Below are 17,075 nucleotides of genomic sequence, written 5' to 3' on the forward strand. Positions count from 1 at the left end.
TGTCCCATGCCTGTACATTTCGGGAATTGATGAAGGTTTTGGATTGGAATCCTTATGCCTTAGGTCAATATGTATGTTATGAATCATGGGGTGTATCATGATCACCAAAATGAGGACCTTACGTGATGGACCAGTCTAGGAAGGCCAGGCCTATGAATGGTCGGAGCAGTTCTGCCATTAGAAAGCAGTTTGAGCGGTTGCATGGCATGGACTCGCCGAGTCCGATGAACAGACTCGGCGAGTAGCTTGAGGATTTACTGGAACTCGTCGAGTCGTTCTTCAGACTCGGCGAGTTGAGTCGGGGTGGCCCCGCGATTCTTCCAGGAGGAACTCGTCGAGTAAAAAGGGGATACTCGACGTGTAGAAAGGGTGTCTTAAGGAATCGGTGAGTTAAGGGCGAGTGGACTCAGAGTCGTTGAACTCGGCGAGTCTTGGGGTGACTCGGCGAGTTAGATCGCGGGTTGAGTGAAGTTCTGAGTATGGGGACTCGGCGAGTCATAGGGTTGACTCGGCAAGTAGGGTCAGTCAGGGGTTGACTTTGACCTTGTCTTTGACCAAGGATTTACCAGTGGTTCCAGGGGTATTTTGGTAATTGTTGTTATTGTTTGAGTTCAGTGCATTGGTGACTGTCCAGAGGTGGAGATCGTATCAGAGATCGGAGCAGCTTGAGCTATCTGTTCAGTCGGTAGTTTCGAGGTGAGTTATCCTCACTATATCGCTAGGGTTTATGGCACCAATGCCAACCCTTTTATCGGATGGAAATCCGGGTAGTTGTCAGTTGTTATATGTTATGGGCCGGAAGGCAATACATGTTATGGGCCGGAAGGCATTACTATGTGGACCAGAAGGTCATGGCCTGGAAAGGAGTATGTATGCATTTAGTATGTTGACTGATTCATAGGGTAATGTTATGATAGTGACCGGCTAGACCAGTATCTTGTTAGAGTAATGCTATGATATGTAATCTGTTGATCGATTGTTGTCTATGAACTGCTATATGATTATTCGTTATGTTGTATATGCATTTTATGCTTATGGGCCGGAAGGCAATATATGTTATGGGCCGGAAGGCAATATGTTATGGGCCGGAAGGCGATATGTTATGGGCCGGAAGGCAATATGTTGTGTGATGGACCGGAAGGTCGGCGTGGGTAGGACCGGAAGGTTTACCCAGCAGGGACGGAAGTCCCCTGAGACACATGGACCGGAAGGTCAGGGCCTAGAAAGGCGTATATGTGGTTGGTATTCTGGGGGTATCTCACTAAGCTTTCGGGCTTACAGTTGTGGTTTTATGTTTCAGGTTCTCAAGAGTCTGTGGCAAGGCAAAGGCGTGATCTTACCGTTCCACGCGTTGGTGTTTTATGATATGAACCTGGGAAATTACTCTGTTTAATAATGTATTGAAAACCTTTTTGCAACAATGTTAATAAAATGGGTGATTTTGAAAAGTTTTAATTGTTTTGTAATTTTGGATGTTACAAGTTGGTATCAGAGCCTTGGTTTGATTGAATTCGGGAAACATTCGTGTGACTCCAGTCTCAAATCGAGGAGGATTTAAAAAGAGAAATTAAAATGGTTTTCAAATTTAGTAAAAGGAGGACGCGGAGGTACGATCAGCCGGAGCCAGTAAGTAACCCCAAGATACCATATGTGATATTTGTTTTATTGAGCTTGATAGAACAGCATGCTAGAGTTAGGCTAGGGATCTTCAGGAATTCATGATAATGTTGCCTGATTTGTGATGCCTGTAGCCTAGGGTCCCTTATGGGATATTCTCAGTGTTCCTCTAGTGGTGAGGGTTGATAGTTGTTATGCATGTTCCCTAGGGTATTGTGGTAGTACTTCATACAAATATGGGTAGGTGTGGAAGGTAGTATGGGCCCGTACTACTGAAAGCATAGGACCCATACGCGTATCAGGGAAACCATGGTCTCTAGGGTAGGGTTGCGAGAGTTGGATCCCACGATTGTGGGAAGTGTCTGAGATTGGTAGGGTGCCTTCAGTAGGGAGATTTCGAGGCATGATGATAGTGGATTCGGATCAGGATCGGGAGCGGGGGAGCGAGTTCCGGGTGAATCGGTGCCGTCGGAGGTTATCGATCGGACGAGCACGAACGAGCGGGATGCGAGGATTCGCGAGATCCTACGTGATGAGGTTGCTGCATTGTTACGGGTTGAGTCGCCAGAATTGTTTGGGTCGATCAGGACCGCCATGATTGAGTATTTCGATGAGCGATATGCGGCTCTCGCAGAGACGGTTGCCGTGGCGGCTACAACGGTTGTAGCAGCGGCAAGGGGAGGAGCTAGTCGGGGTTTTCAGTATCGGGACTTCTATTATACGAAGCCTCCCACATTCGATAGGGTTCAGGACCCGATTGTTGCTATGAGATGGTTATCAGACGTGGAGGGGTATTTCTCCACGAGTTTATGCCCTGCTGATCAGAGGGTGAGGTGTGCTCTGAACCTGTTGAGGCTAGGAGCGAAGGATTGATGGAGATTGACTACGAGGTCATTTTTCCGATGCGCAGAGGGCTGCGGTTTCATGGGATCAATTCAGAGAGATGTTCAGTACTCACTATGTTCTGCGGGATGAAAAGGAGAGATTGGCTCGGAAGTTCCTTGAGCTGAAGCAGGATTCGGAGTCGGTGACTAAGATCACCAGGATGTTTATTGAGAGGGCGATGTTTTGCCCTGAGTTCGCTTCAGAGCAGGCTCAGATGTCCTAATATCTGAGTATGCTCAAGAGGGATATCAGACAGTCTGTGTCTGCACAGAGGTGTGAGACCTTGTTGGAGTTGCTGGAGGCCGCCATGTGGTGTGAGTTAGAGGTTGAGTTGCAGTCGCGTGAGCTGAGGCAGGCCCCGATGCAGTCGCAGTCGGCGCCGAAACGGTCCAGGACCGTAGATGTTAGAATGGGGGATCGGAGCGGCCACACTTGTGGGAAGTGTGGGAGGGGTTACACCGGAGCTTGATGGTCTGGTGGTGCATGCCGCAAGTGCGGAAAGGAGGGGCACGGTGCACGGGATTGTCGGCAGTCAGTGCCAATTCGGGATTTGAGGATTTGTTATCAGTGTCGGCAGGTTGGACATTTGAGGGTCAACTGTCCACAGCTTTCTGCAGGACCGGTACAGGCTCTAGCACCGGCCACCTTGAGGAGTTCAGGAGGAGGACAGGATGGAGCGGAGCCCCAAGGGCTCAGGGTCGTGCTTATCGGCTTGCGGCAGAGGGAGACGGAGCAATATCGGAGGCAGCTGCGGGTATGATGCTTTCTTGATGTCTTGATTGTCTTGCATTGATTGTGGCGTGTTGTTTGTGCTGGTATCTTGTGTGGATTTCGATGCGGTATTCGTTGTTTTGCGGGTTTGGCATGGTTATGGATTGGTGCTTCAGGTTTTCGCTTTGGCATTCGTTGTTCCCTGATGGTTTGGTATGGTTATAGTTTGGTGTTTTGGTGCCGGTAGCCTTGTGCGGTTTTCGTTGTGGTATTCATCCTTTGGCAGGTTGTGGGTTTGGTTACGGGTTATTGTTGGAAATTCCGTTGGTTATCGTTCGTGAGGGTCGTTAGTGGAGATGCGGCACTGGGTTGAATGCCGGGTAGCATCTGCAGTCGTAGAGTGGACAATTGAAAGACCGGATTCTTTTGAGTGGATTGATCAGGGAGGAGATGTGTTTGGCTGAGGGTTGCTTATGCTTGTGGAAAGCAGTCAGTGGGTAAATGTTCTCTTTGTGCAGGATTGTTCTGAAAGGTCGTTAATGACGATCGGTGGCAGTTAGTCAGTGCTTTAGTGGGGGAGAATTGGAGAATTCTCCGGGAGCTCGATGAGTATGTGAGGGTGCTTAGCTGTTGGGATTCAGCAGTGTTTGTCAGCTCAGAGTATAGGCCGACGAGAGCGAGTGTCGGGTATGCGGGGCGGGATACAGACCTAGGGCATTTGATTGTGGAGGCCTGAGAGAAGGCCGGGATCAAGCTGGAGTAAGTAACCGGGGTTATGCGATCAGAGTATTTGTATGTTTAAGGTACGTGATGGGTTGTACTGCATTAATCCCACGGGATTATGTTGTGCATGTTTCTAGAGCTGGAACCGGAAGGTTCCCAGAGTTAGAACCTGAGGGTTCGCAGAGTTTGGGTGTACGGACCCACAAAGATATAGCCTCGAGTGGCTAGTATGTGTTATGAGAGTCGGTCCAGTCATGCTGGAGACTCTGTTGGTATTGCTGGATCAGTTTGAGATTGCGGATTGTGTATGTTGCAGTGTGATTGCATTGGAAGGTCTAGCCCCGGGTTAGTGATCTTGTTTAGCTGAGGCAGTGATTTTGATGAGTGGAGAGAGTGCATGGGATTGAGAGCCCCTGCAATGAGAACCAGAGTATGTGAATAGCGGTTACGCAAAAAGGGTGGTGTCGCTTGGGGCAAGCACCGTGGCACCGGTTGGAGTGGCATTATGGCCAAGAGGGTCCCTTGGAAGGAAAAGAGAAAGGTGTGTAACTCCGAAGGGGAGTGCAAGTTCCTAAGAATGAAAGCTGCAGAGCAGAGTTATGGTTAGAGTATTTCGGGTATGGCTTCGAGCATCGTGTTCGCGGCAGCGAAGTAGGAACCCATCCGGTTTGGAGATGTCTGTTGAGGCTCAGAAGGGATGCAGGGGGAGAGAGAATCTTAAATTCTCAGTGTGATTCTGATCAGAGTGTAGGATGGATGTAGTGGTTCATCTTGGGAGATGTTCGAGGATATCATCAGTGTATCGGGTCTTCCAACCTGCGGGTGTTGGGGCTAGTTCAGCATGTGTATGTGATGGCAAGAGGAGAACTTGTGAGAGTTGCTCTGAGAGTGAGAATGGATCTCTCAGTTGGTCCGGAATGGACAAAGTGGGCTTTGGATCGGGGATCCGGTGGTTCATGGTTTCCTAACCCTTATGGGTCGAGTGATCGTTGAGATTTAGAGCAGAGTTGCATCTTGGGTAATTTTCGATTACAGAGAGTGATGTGCAGTACAGAGGTTATTGACCGCCCAGAGCCGACAGGAAAAGTTCTGCAGACAGACGCCGGTCCGAGCTTGAGTTTCAGGTCGGCGACCTCGTACTCCTAAAGGCCTCTCCTTGGAGAGGAGTGATTCGCTTCAGGAAGAGAGGCAAGTTGGGGCCCCGGTATATTGGGCCATTTCGGGTGATTGCAAGGATAGGCCGGGTAGCCTATCGATTGGAGTTGCCAGCGGAGTTGGGACAGATCCACGACACCTTTCATGTGTCGCAATAGAGGAAGTGCTTAGCCGATGAGTTGGCAGTGGTTCCATTAGAGGATATTCAGGTGGATGCGAGCCTGAATTATGCTGAGAGACCAGTGGCCATCAGGGATCGGAAGATCAAGGTTCTGAGGAACAAGGAGGTACCTCTGGTATTGGTTTAGTGGCAGCGCCGGAGGGGATCGGAAATGAACTGTGAGCCGGAGCGTGAGATGTGGGAGCAGCATCTGGAGCTATTTTCAGAGTGAGACTTCGAGGGCGAAGTCTAGTCCTAGTGGGGGAGAGTTGTAACAGCCCGGAATTCCAAGTATTGTAATAATTATGTTTTTGGGGTGTTTTAAGAGGGGACTCGGCGAGTTGGAGCCTAGACTCGCCGAGTAGGATCGCAGACTTGGTCGCGGGTTCGCGACTGGACTCGACGAGTCCAGATATGGACTCGGCGAGTCTACGCTGTTTAGCGAAAACCCTAACCGTTCAGGTTTGGGACGTATAAAAAGGACTCATTGGCCGTCATTGTTCATTTTAGCATTCTGAGAAGAACCCTAAATCGATCGTGTGCACCTGGAGCAAGGATTATAGGCCATTGTTGATTATAGAAGAGTGGTTGTGCAAGGAAGAGAAGGGATTGGCTAAAGGAGCAGCAAGGGAGTCACATTCTGAGGATTGGGGACACAGAGAACACATCATCCAGGTGAGAATTCGAGTATACTCTGCTATGTTGATGTGTTTATGGAATTAGGGTTTGTGGAACCCCTTTTGTGATTAGATTGGATGTTACCTTAGTCCCCCAAACGATTGTGACTCTGTATTAGGACCTTTGGAGGTCCAGAATGTCCCATGCCTGTACATTTCGGGAATTGATGAAGGTTTTGGATTGGAATCCTTATGCCTTAGGTCAATATGTATGTTATGAATCATGGGGTGTATCATCAGCACCAAAATGAAGACCTTACGTGATGGACCAGTCTAGGAAGGCCAGGCCTATGAATGGTCGGAGCAGTTCTGCCATTAGAAAGCAGTTTGAGCGGTTGCATGGCATGGACTCGCCGAGTCCGATGAACAGACTCGGCGAGTAGCTTGAGGATTTACTGGAACTCGTCGAGTCGTTCTTCAGACTCGGCGAGTTGAGTCGGGGTGGCCCCGCGATTCTTCCAGGAGGAACTCGTCGAGTAAAAAGGGGATACTCGACGTGTAGAAAGGGTGTCTTAAGGAATCGGTGAGTTAAGGGCGAGTGAACTCAGAGTCGTTGAACTCGGCGAGTCTTGGGGTGACTCGGCGAGTTAGATCGCGGGTTGAGTGAAGTTCTGAGTATGGGGACTCGGCGAGTCATAGGGTTGACTCGGCGAGTAGGGTCAGTCAGGGGTTGACTTTGACCTTGTCTTTGACCAAGGATTTACCAGTGGTTCCAGGGGTATTTTGGTAATTGTTGTTATTGTTTGAGTTCAGTGCATTGGTGACTGTCCAGAGGTGGAGATCGTATCAGAGATCGGAGCAGCTTGAGCTATCTGTTCAGTCGGCAGTTTCGAGGTGAGTTATCCTCACTATATCGCTAGGGTTTATGGCACCAATGCCAACCCTTTTATCGGATGGAAATCCGGGTAGTTGTCAGTTGTTATATGTTATGGGCCGGAAGGCAATACATGTTATGGGCCGGAAGGCATTAGTATGTGGACCAGAAGGTCATGGCCTGGAAAGGCGTATGTATGCATTTAGTATGTTGACTGATTCATAGGGTAATGTTATGATAGTGACCGGCTAGACCGGTATCTTGTTAGAGTAATGCTATGATATGTAATCTGTTGATCGATTGTTGTCTATGAACTGCTATATGATTATTCGTTATGTTGTATATGCATTTTATGCTTATGGGCCGGAAGGCAATATATGTTATGGGCCGGAAGGCAATATGTTATGGGCCGGAAGGCGATATGTTATGGGCCGGAAGGCAATATGTTGTGTGATGGACCGGAAGGTCGGCGCGGGTAGGACCGGAAGGTTTACCCAGCAGGGACGGAAGTCCCCTGAGACACATGGACCGGAAGGTCAGGGCCTAGAAAGGCGTATATGTGGTTGGTATTCTGGGGGTATCTCACTAAGCTTTCGGGCTTACAGTTGTGGTTTTATGTTTCAGGTTCTCAAGAGTCTGTGGCAAGGCAAAGGCGTGATCGTACCGTTCCACGCGTTGGTGTTTTATGATATGAACCTGGGAAATTACTCTGTTTAATAATGTATTGAAAACCTTTTTGCAACAATGTTAATAAAATGGGTGATTTTGAAAAGTTTTAATTGTTTTGTAATTTTGGATGTTACAGTTTCGGTTTGATTCATTTGACAGCGAAAGGAAAACAAAAATAAAAGGCTACTGCCTTCTTGGTATTGCTAAAACAGAGAACACACCTCAATGGAGTGTTTATGGCAGTAGAATGAACAAGAAGAAAGAAATGCAGGAAAGGTTTTTTTTTCCGGCTTTGATTTTATTTGGGTACAAATTGAATGTGTGTCTGGTTGGATCATTTGACAGGAAACGAAAAAAGATAATCAGTTGAGGATAATGGTGTTTGGCATTTGTGTTTGTTGTTTGAAATTGACATGTAAAGAAGATGAAGCAATAAAAATGTGTTGTTCTATTTCTTGTTTGCATGTATACACAAAATCAAGATCAAGAATGTTCTTGTGTTCTTGGTTGGATGATGATTTCATGAAGAGAAGGACATCAGGGTTGTTCACTGACAGCTTTAACTGAGAGAGGAAAAAGAGAAACATGTTTTCTATTCCTTTGAGTGTGTCATTGTACAAAGCAAATCTTAGATGTAATTTGGCTGTTTAACAATTCCCTTATATATATATATATATATATATATATATATATATATATATATATATATATATATATATATATATATATATATATATATATATATATAAACTCATACGTTAGGAATGTAAAATTATTAATTTGTTAAACATTGGTCTCTTAAATTAAAATTTGACATATATCAAATATATATTTATGAAAGTTTAATCCACCACATATACTTGATTATGACATATGTCTCATACTCGTGTGTGTGTGTGTATCTCTCTCTCTCTCTCTCACTCTCTCTCTCTCTCTCTCTATCTATATATATATATATATATATATATATATATATATATATATATATATATATATATATAGTATTGGTATATTATTTTAATTATATAACATATATGTCTTGTATTTACATGATTGTCACATTGTATATTTTACAAAACTTTAAGAATACGATTTACATTTGATCATAAAACATGTCCCACACACACACACACACACACACACACACATATATATATATATATATATATATATATATATATATATATAGTTGCACACGATTTTTAGAAATGTTGTGTTATTTCCACCTTTAAAATTCACACCAGTCATATTAGTGTGAATACATTACTATTAATAGAAATCATTAGTTTAAGGTTTCGCGATTAATAAATCTGAAAACGTCTCATTTTTCAACTTTTAAAAATATTTTTATTAAAAATATTTCAAATGTTAAATTAAATATTAGGTCATAGCCTGAGTCCAAAAATGCTTTCGGAATTTCCATTTGAGGTGTGCATGCCCCTCAACAGATAGAAACGGTTTTAGCGATGAAAAAAATTAATATGATACTGGTTTTGGATTCTTAAAACGGTCATTTTTTTGCATACGAACTCCATTTTGGACGTTCTTTATATTTTCAAAATTAGGGAAACACGTACTACGAGACTAGAGTGTTTGTATTTCTCACAACTACTTAATACAGAATTTCAGTTTTTCAGACACATTCCTAGGGTTGCAGTTTGAGATGTTTGATTTGTTTATCAGATTACATATTTGGAAGTATGATACCATCTTGTATCTTATAATAGTTGAAATGAATTCTTTCTTTTACAAAATATGAACTAAAACTCAATGAGTCAAATTACAAAGATACCATCCCACAGTCTTTGACCTAAATTTCAGGATGTCACAGTAACCCACATACAAGATGTCGAAGATAGAAACCAATCTTACTAGGCATGACATCAAGAACATATGAAGATGAATACAAAACTTGGAAACCAAGTACAGGAGACAGGCGATACTCTTGAGTACAAGTCCACTTCGGGAGCCACTACAGACATGTCATCACCCACACTAGTCACAATGATGGCAAGGTCAAGTGGAATGCATGTAAGGAAGTTTCTACAGCAACAATCAGGCTTACCTGATAAATAATCAGAGAGGTCAGTTAAAGAATATATTAATGGCAATTTAATCAAAACAAGAAAGATGACGTGCAACGGTGCAAGCATTTAGTGCATAGCATACGAAGGATTTTATAGTACTCGATACGGTTTTAGAAGTCAGAACGGAAAAAATATTTTCGAAATATTCTTTTACCCTTCAGACCGGGGTGCTTAATGGTGTACCAGGCAGGTAGTCCGACGAAAACCACTACCAACCTGGTGTTCACCAAGTCAACGCCGCAAGCATTGCCACTTGTTTTGGACAAACATGAATTCAAATACATCGTACACAATAATCAGAATTGTATCTCAGAAAATGTTACAAATATTATAAAGCAAAGAAATTAGCAAGGAAAGGACAGGAAGTGCGATCGCTCACAGATCGGGTAATGGGTGGAGGACCAGTCTAAGAAATGGACTTTACTAACCACTGACAACCTATAAATTCCTCTGGAGACATGATAACTAGGGAGGTACGTAAAGATGACACGTATTCCTTAACACAAAAGCAACACCAAAAAGTCGCAATCTAACTTAGGCATCAAAGAGCTATGTCGGGGTCCAACCATCGGTATGGTTGTTTGACCTAGTTCTTCTTATTCTTATGTAGAGTGAATTCTCGGATGTCCATTGTACGAGACCCTTTGGGGTGTAAGAGCTAAACATGTACCTAGAGTTCGTCGTATCAACACTTCCTACTATTGATCTTCTTGTCATTTGTTCTTTTCCTGGTACATGATTTATTCGATGTGGTTTCAAATCGACACCTAATGGGACTTAAGTGGTCTAGGGGTTTTACCCGTTTGAGTACATATTTTGTTGTTTTCCAAGTTGTTGATTCATAGAGTTAAAAGTGTTCTTTGAAGCTACCAATTTTACCATTTGGTGGTCTAATTTCACTTTTTATAGAGCTTTTCTTTTGGTATATTGAAGCCTAAAAAAGCTAGACTTTGTTTGATAGTACTGTTATATAGAAATTTTTGGAGTTCCAAGAGGAGGAGGGTTGAGGCCAATTGATTATCATGGCTTCATAGTCATATACTTGTTATTTTTTTGATGTAATTATTTTTGTTGTTTAACTTTATAACATTTGTATGGTTCAAAAAATATCCTGGTTTTAGTCTCATTTAACATGGATACCATCTCACGATACTATATTAAAAACATATTGTAGTAAAAATGTGAAAATGTATTATTATTTATAGCTAACACTAACTCTAATTAAAAGAATGATAATTTTAATTTGAATATATAGTCTTCTAGTTTACTCATTTGCTGATATCTCTCTATTCTAATAAAATAATAGTGTTATTCTTTTTTTGCTATGTATCATCCTATTAGACATCCTAATTAATGTGATGTCACTTGTCAATTTATTGATTCTCCATTTCAAAATTCAAATTTTAAATTACTACTCTAATTACATTAAATTAATAACACTAGAATAAAAATTAAAATAAAATTAATACAGATTACAAGGTGATATAATTACACGTATTTATTTAAATCAATGATTATAATCTTATATAACTAAAAAATATCTCTTAATTACTAAGTTATTTAGAATAATTGAATAATAATTTTGACTTTTTACTATGAAAGTTTAATTAATATTGTAACCGTGGTTTTCATTGGTTTTAAACTAACATTTTAATAACGAGTAATCATTTTTAATAAATTATGTATCAAGCTAAATCTATAACTTTATAAAGCAATAAAACAGATTTCCATTTATTTGTAATGTGTTAAATTGCACAAAAATCATTTTATGTTTCATAAACATAGTTATTAACATGAACAAGTCTATTTTACTCGTCTTCTTTTATCATTAAATTAAAGGATCATCACTTAAAAAGATAATATATTTTTTGATTTGTATATATTTGATCATGAAGTTTTTCTCATCAATAATTACTCTTTCAATTTGTTTAAACTGTATACAATCAATCGTTATGACTAGCCGAAAAATGACTTCATAGGGTAATATATTTCCTACTTTGTATACATTTACTCCTTAATATATATATATATATATATATATATATATATATATATATATATATATATATATATATATATATATATATATATATATATATATATATATATATATATATATAGTCTTTAACATTTTCTTATTGAAAAAGGTCTGTTGTTTTTTTAGACATTCAGTACTTATATATATATATATATATATATATATATATATATATATATATATATAGTCATTAATATTTTCTTATTGGAAAAAATCTGTTGTTTTTTTAGACATTCAGTATTTATATTTTTTTCCACGACATCTTATGTTGGACAAACATTAATTAGATGTTCGAGGTTGTTGATGGTTATGGTCACTGAGGCCTCGGCTGCTTGGTTTCTTAAGTTTTGTGATTTTGCATAGGTCTTGTGTTCTGAACGTCGTAATTTCTTCAAATGACCTTGGATTTTAATGATCTTTATATTCACATGTTCGTATTTTGTTCTACTACAATTTTCGTTTAGATTACCCTCATTAAAATGTAATATATTTTTACTTACGAATCGTAAGTAAAAATATACTACTTTTAATGGGAGTAATCTAAACAAAAGTTGTAGCAGATTCAAATACGAATGCGTTCATATAAAGATCGTTAAAATATAAGATCATATGAAAAAGTTATAATGTTCAGAACAGAAGACCTAAAAAATATTGGAGACTAAATGTATGAGTTTTTGTAAATCGTCGATACTATTTATCTTATTTGGTTTTATAAAAATTAACACTTATGGTAAAATTAAAAGTTTGGTTGGTGTGGTTTTCTGAAAATTGCATGGTTAGTTTTAAAATTTATTTTGTCACAAAAATGTCAACGTGGTTTTAATATCTTAAAGTTGCATGTTGGATGAGCCTCACAGTGTACTCGATCAATCAAAGGAATTAACCTTTGGTTTTCGGATCCCATCTGAGTTAAATCTCATATTCCAAGTACTCTCCGTTTCAGACCCGAAATCCAATTATTAGTAAAAACAACACCTGAAAACTGTCCCACCAATATATATATATATATATATATATATATATATATATATATATATATATATATATATATATATATATATATATATATATATATATATATATATATATATATATATATATATATATTGTTCGGTCCGGGTCCGAGTCCGAGTCCGAGTCTGGTCCTAGTTTTTTTTTTTTTTTTTTTTTTTTTTGCCTGGTCCGGTCCAACGAGCTGTATACTCATCCATATTATTAACATTTTAAGGGGGTGTTTGGCTTAGCTTTTGAAAGCCAAAAGTCGTTTTTGAAAAAGAAAAAAAAGCAAAAGATGTTTGGCAAACTTACTTTTAGAAGCTACTTTTGAAGTTTTTACATAAGGAAAATGAACTTTTTGGAAAAGTCAGAAAATCCTGACTTTTTGTAACTTTTCCAAAAAGGACTTTTGGGGTTTGAAAAGCTAAGCCAAACACCCTCTAAGTCATTATATATCCATATTAATTTTGGAAAAGCTTGTGAGAAGTAACCTGAAGCTACCCGGTTATCATTCATCGGCTTGGGGGCTAAATATGCTTACTCATAGGCTTGCAGGCGAGAGTGATACGTGTTCTCCTCTCATTTGCATCACCATTATTTTGCTCAAGTACCACCACCTATTTCAACCTAGAACTTCAAGAATACATCATCCTTCTTCACCGACTTGTAAGACATTTAGGTTAGGATCGATACCAACTCATTGTTTCATTATAGAAGGTCATCACTTCATAACAATTCATTGACCCTAGAAAGATCACCATCTTGTAGAGGATTCTGCTACTACTCCGACGGCGTCTGATCTTGCAGCTAAGGCGAAAGAGGCTTTCATGGTTGAACTCTATTGTCAACCCATCTTCATCGATCCTAAGATATACCCTTAATTTTGGATGCATATGTTTTGATGGTCATCTTCTTTATCTATTATCTCTTCTTTTCGATTATTTAGCTATGTTTTTTCCTCCTAAACTCATCGATAATGGAAGGAACGAGGATGTCTTCTTCATGCTTGCTCCACAGATTGTGACGTAAGGATTCTTTGCTGCAATCGCTTGTATATTTTTCAGCCGCATTCTGTCATCAATTCATAGGCTTTGATTTCTTTTTCCCATCATAGAAGTCTTAGAAATTGCAAACTTTTTTTATTTTTTGACAATTGATTTCCAAATCCATTTTTTTATTATAATTGATCGAACTGATTGTAAAACTGAAGTTTATGAGATACATGCCTATAATATGTTCGATGAAATGTCTGAGCCAGCTAAGGTATTCATTACAGTTTACTCTACCTAATTCATTGGATTTTCTTGAATCATGTAATTTCCCATATGCTTCAAATGATACTGGACAATTGTTCAAAAATTAGAGTTTTAAGTTGTGATGATGATGGTTGTTCTCTTGAAAATAAAAAATTGCTTGGATTATAGGGCTCTATTATGTTTTGGCAAGCTTCCACTTATTTTTTTTTATATGGAAAATCCGTTTTGCTATGTGAATCGTTGGGTTTGAGGAGTCAAGTTTTTTTTTTTTCTATTGAAGGTTATTGAGGCATGTTTGTTATTCTTGCTCGTTTGTCCCAAAAGAATCTAAAACGACATTTTGGGCTATACCAGAGAATTTCAACCTTTCCTTATCTACTTTCTTTTAGGCCCATTAGTAATGATAGCAACTTAAACTTTGGTCCGTAAGATTCCTCAGTTCACAAATGTTTCTGCATACTCATTCTTCACAAATATATGCATTTTCCGGTAATAAAGAAAAGAAAATAAGAAAAAAAAAATAATTATGCTAGTCCAAAAGTGTTTAACAATAATCAATGAAACAATATACTATTTTCTCTTCAGCAAGATATTTCACAATGGTAGCTCACAGAAATGTGGCATGACAAAAATCTAATTGCCTATGTCAATTAGAGATTCAAATTAAAGGTTTTTTTAAGCGATGGAATAACTCATAAATGAGTCAAATGAATAATATATATGAATTTCTCTTTTTGTTGGTATTATACGATCATTACAACGGGTTAAATCCATGAAATAAGTTCATTAAATTTTTTTATTTATAAAGTAAATTAACTTCGGATTTTTAAATAATCAACAATTAATTGCTTTTAGTGTAACAAAATATTCATTTTTTATATGGAAGATATTATATTATATATAGCATTAAAAATGAGTTGGCTTGTGAACAATAAGCTAGTAAACGACTCGGCATGTTATTGTTCATCGGTTTGTGACTAAAGTTCTGAGCCGATCACATTTGCTCCCTCTGCCGTCTCTCTCACTCAATCAGTTGCTACATCGCCATACCAAGATAAAAATTACGTTGCCAGGAATTTTTATATTATACTTAAAGCTCAAAAACTAAAACTTTAAAAGTACAAGTATTACATAAAACACCTCTTTATTAAAATACTACGGAAGCTTTGATACAATGGTAGTGGTGGTGATTGTAGGTGAAAGAATTCGATGATCTCAAACTTAGAACTTATGCCCTTATATAGATGGGCTTACAAACTATTGAACAAGAATAAAAACGTAAGCGATGACGTTTAAACAAGAGCCATTATTTAATTTGTTGCATGTGGCCGACAATCTTAATAATTATAAAGATACTTTTAACAAGTGGTGGGGACTTCTTGATGACTTCTGAACATCCAAACAACTCAACTTTTGTAAACCCGTGATATGTGAAATAATTTCACATACGGGTCCTTCTAGCTTTTGGATAAAGGTATGGATCCGAACATCGTTGTGCGAGGGCTTCTAGTTCAATGAGGATTTTTCGGGCTTCTTTGTTTTGGATTCGAACATCTTCCTTTTGGTCAGAACAATGGTTGTCTCTTGTTGATTTTCCAAAGCAGACTTGGGATTTGCACTATATGATTGCTTGTAGATTTTGCATTGCTTTGATTGCTTCTTTTGCTGCTGATAATTCGATATCTTGGGCGATTGATCTCCATGCATCAGATTTGTCCATTCTAATTGGGGTTTGATTGGCTCTAAGCTGGTATTGTCTGTACAATGCTCCTGGTTCTTCCAGTGTGAAGATTGTTTTAGTAAATATTCTTGGGAGTGGTTTAAAGTCTTCATGATTTCTTCGCAAGTAATCTTCATATTCTTCTGAGAGGCAGAAGGGGATTGTAGAACTTCCTCCACTGAGTAAAGGGCTGCTGTTGCTAACCATTTCATTTCTCCTGTGCATTCTACAAAACAAAGGTTAACAACTCTTGAGAGAGAATCAACTAGTGTATTATGTTTCCCTTCTATATGCTCTATGTTAATCTTGACGCCGGTTCCTGTGACCGCATCTGCAAACTTTATCCTCCTAACCCTTGAGGATTTGTTGCTATTAGCTTTGTTGTAAAAGCTAATAATGGCTTGGCAATTTGTCCTTAAAGTGATTTCTTGTTTATCAAGGTAGTAGATTTTTAGTTTCTCCAGAGTGTTGATGCAGGCATTGATTTCAGCATCAATTGTGGATTGGGTTGTTGAGAACTTGCCACTTGCATATGCACAAATCTTCTTTGAGCTTCTTGGTTCTTCCTTTTTGTTCTTCCATTTGACTATACCTCCCCATCCTTCCATGCATCCATCTGTTTCTAGGATGATATAAGCATATTCAGGTGGTATCTCAAGGTCTGGGAGATTCTAAACTTGCATCTTGATCCTTTTGATTAAGTCATAATCAGAGAGCTTCAATCTTTTGTCTCCATGAGCATTTGTCTTTTCGTATAGTGGCCTTAATAGTATCCCAAGTTTTGGGATATGATTACGAGCATAGTTAAGGATTCCTAAATATGACCTCAACCCTTTCTTTGTCTTTAATTCTTCTTCGTTGAAGTTCACAATCTTCTTTATGATGTGAGGTTGTAACCTTATGGTTCCTTCTCCTACGATTACTCCCAAAAAATCTATTGTTGGGACTGTTATTTTCATCTTTGTTGGAGATAGGACTAGGCCATTATTCTCACATATTTGCAACATCTTCTCCAAGTGCTTTGCATGTTCTTTTCATTTTTTTGAGAAAACCAGTATATCAACAATATCTACTGCGATAAATGATGTTATACCATTGAAGCATTTATCCATTTTTCTTTGGAACACTGCTGGGGCATTCTTCAAACCAAATGGCATAACTAGCCATTCATAAAGTCCTCCAGGTACTAAGAATGTTGTCCATGGTATTGATTCTTCATCCATGGCGACTTGATGGAACCCTGATTTGTGATCAAATTTTGAGAATATTTTTGCACCTCCTATTCTCTTGATGATCGGATTTATGCCTGGTAAGGAGTATTGGTCCTTGTATGTGTTGTCATTCAAGGATTTATAATTAAAAACCGTTCTTTCTTTCCCTTTGACCTCCTTTCCAGTTACATGATCAATTGTTATTCCTGAGTTTACGATCATTTCCATCGTTCTGTGTCTGCTTTTGCGAGTAAACTATCAACATGTATTCTGAACGAGTCTTACATTGCTGGGGTCACATGTTTTAGCAGTCGATCTTCAATTGTAATGTCTGGATTAATAATATCCAATTTACA

The sequence above is a fragment of the Lactuca sativa genome, chromosome 4, assembly GCF_002870075.4.
Source record: "Lactuca sativa cultivar Salinas chromosome 4, Lsat_Salinas_v11, whole genome shotgun sequence".
NCBI lineage: Eukaryota > Viridiplantae > Streptophyta > Magnoliopsida > Asterales > Asteraceae > Lactuca > Lactuca sativa.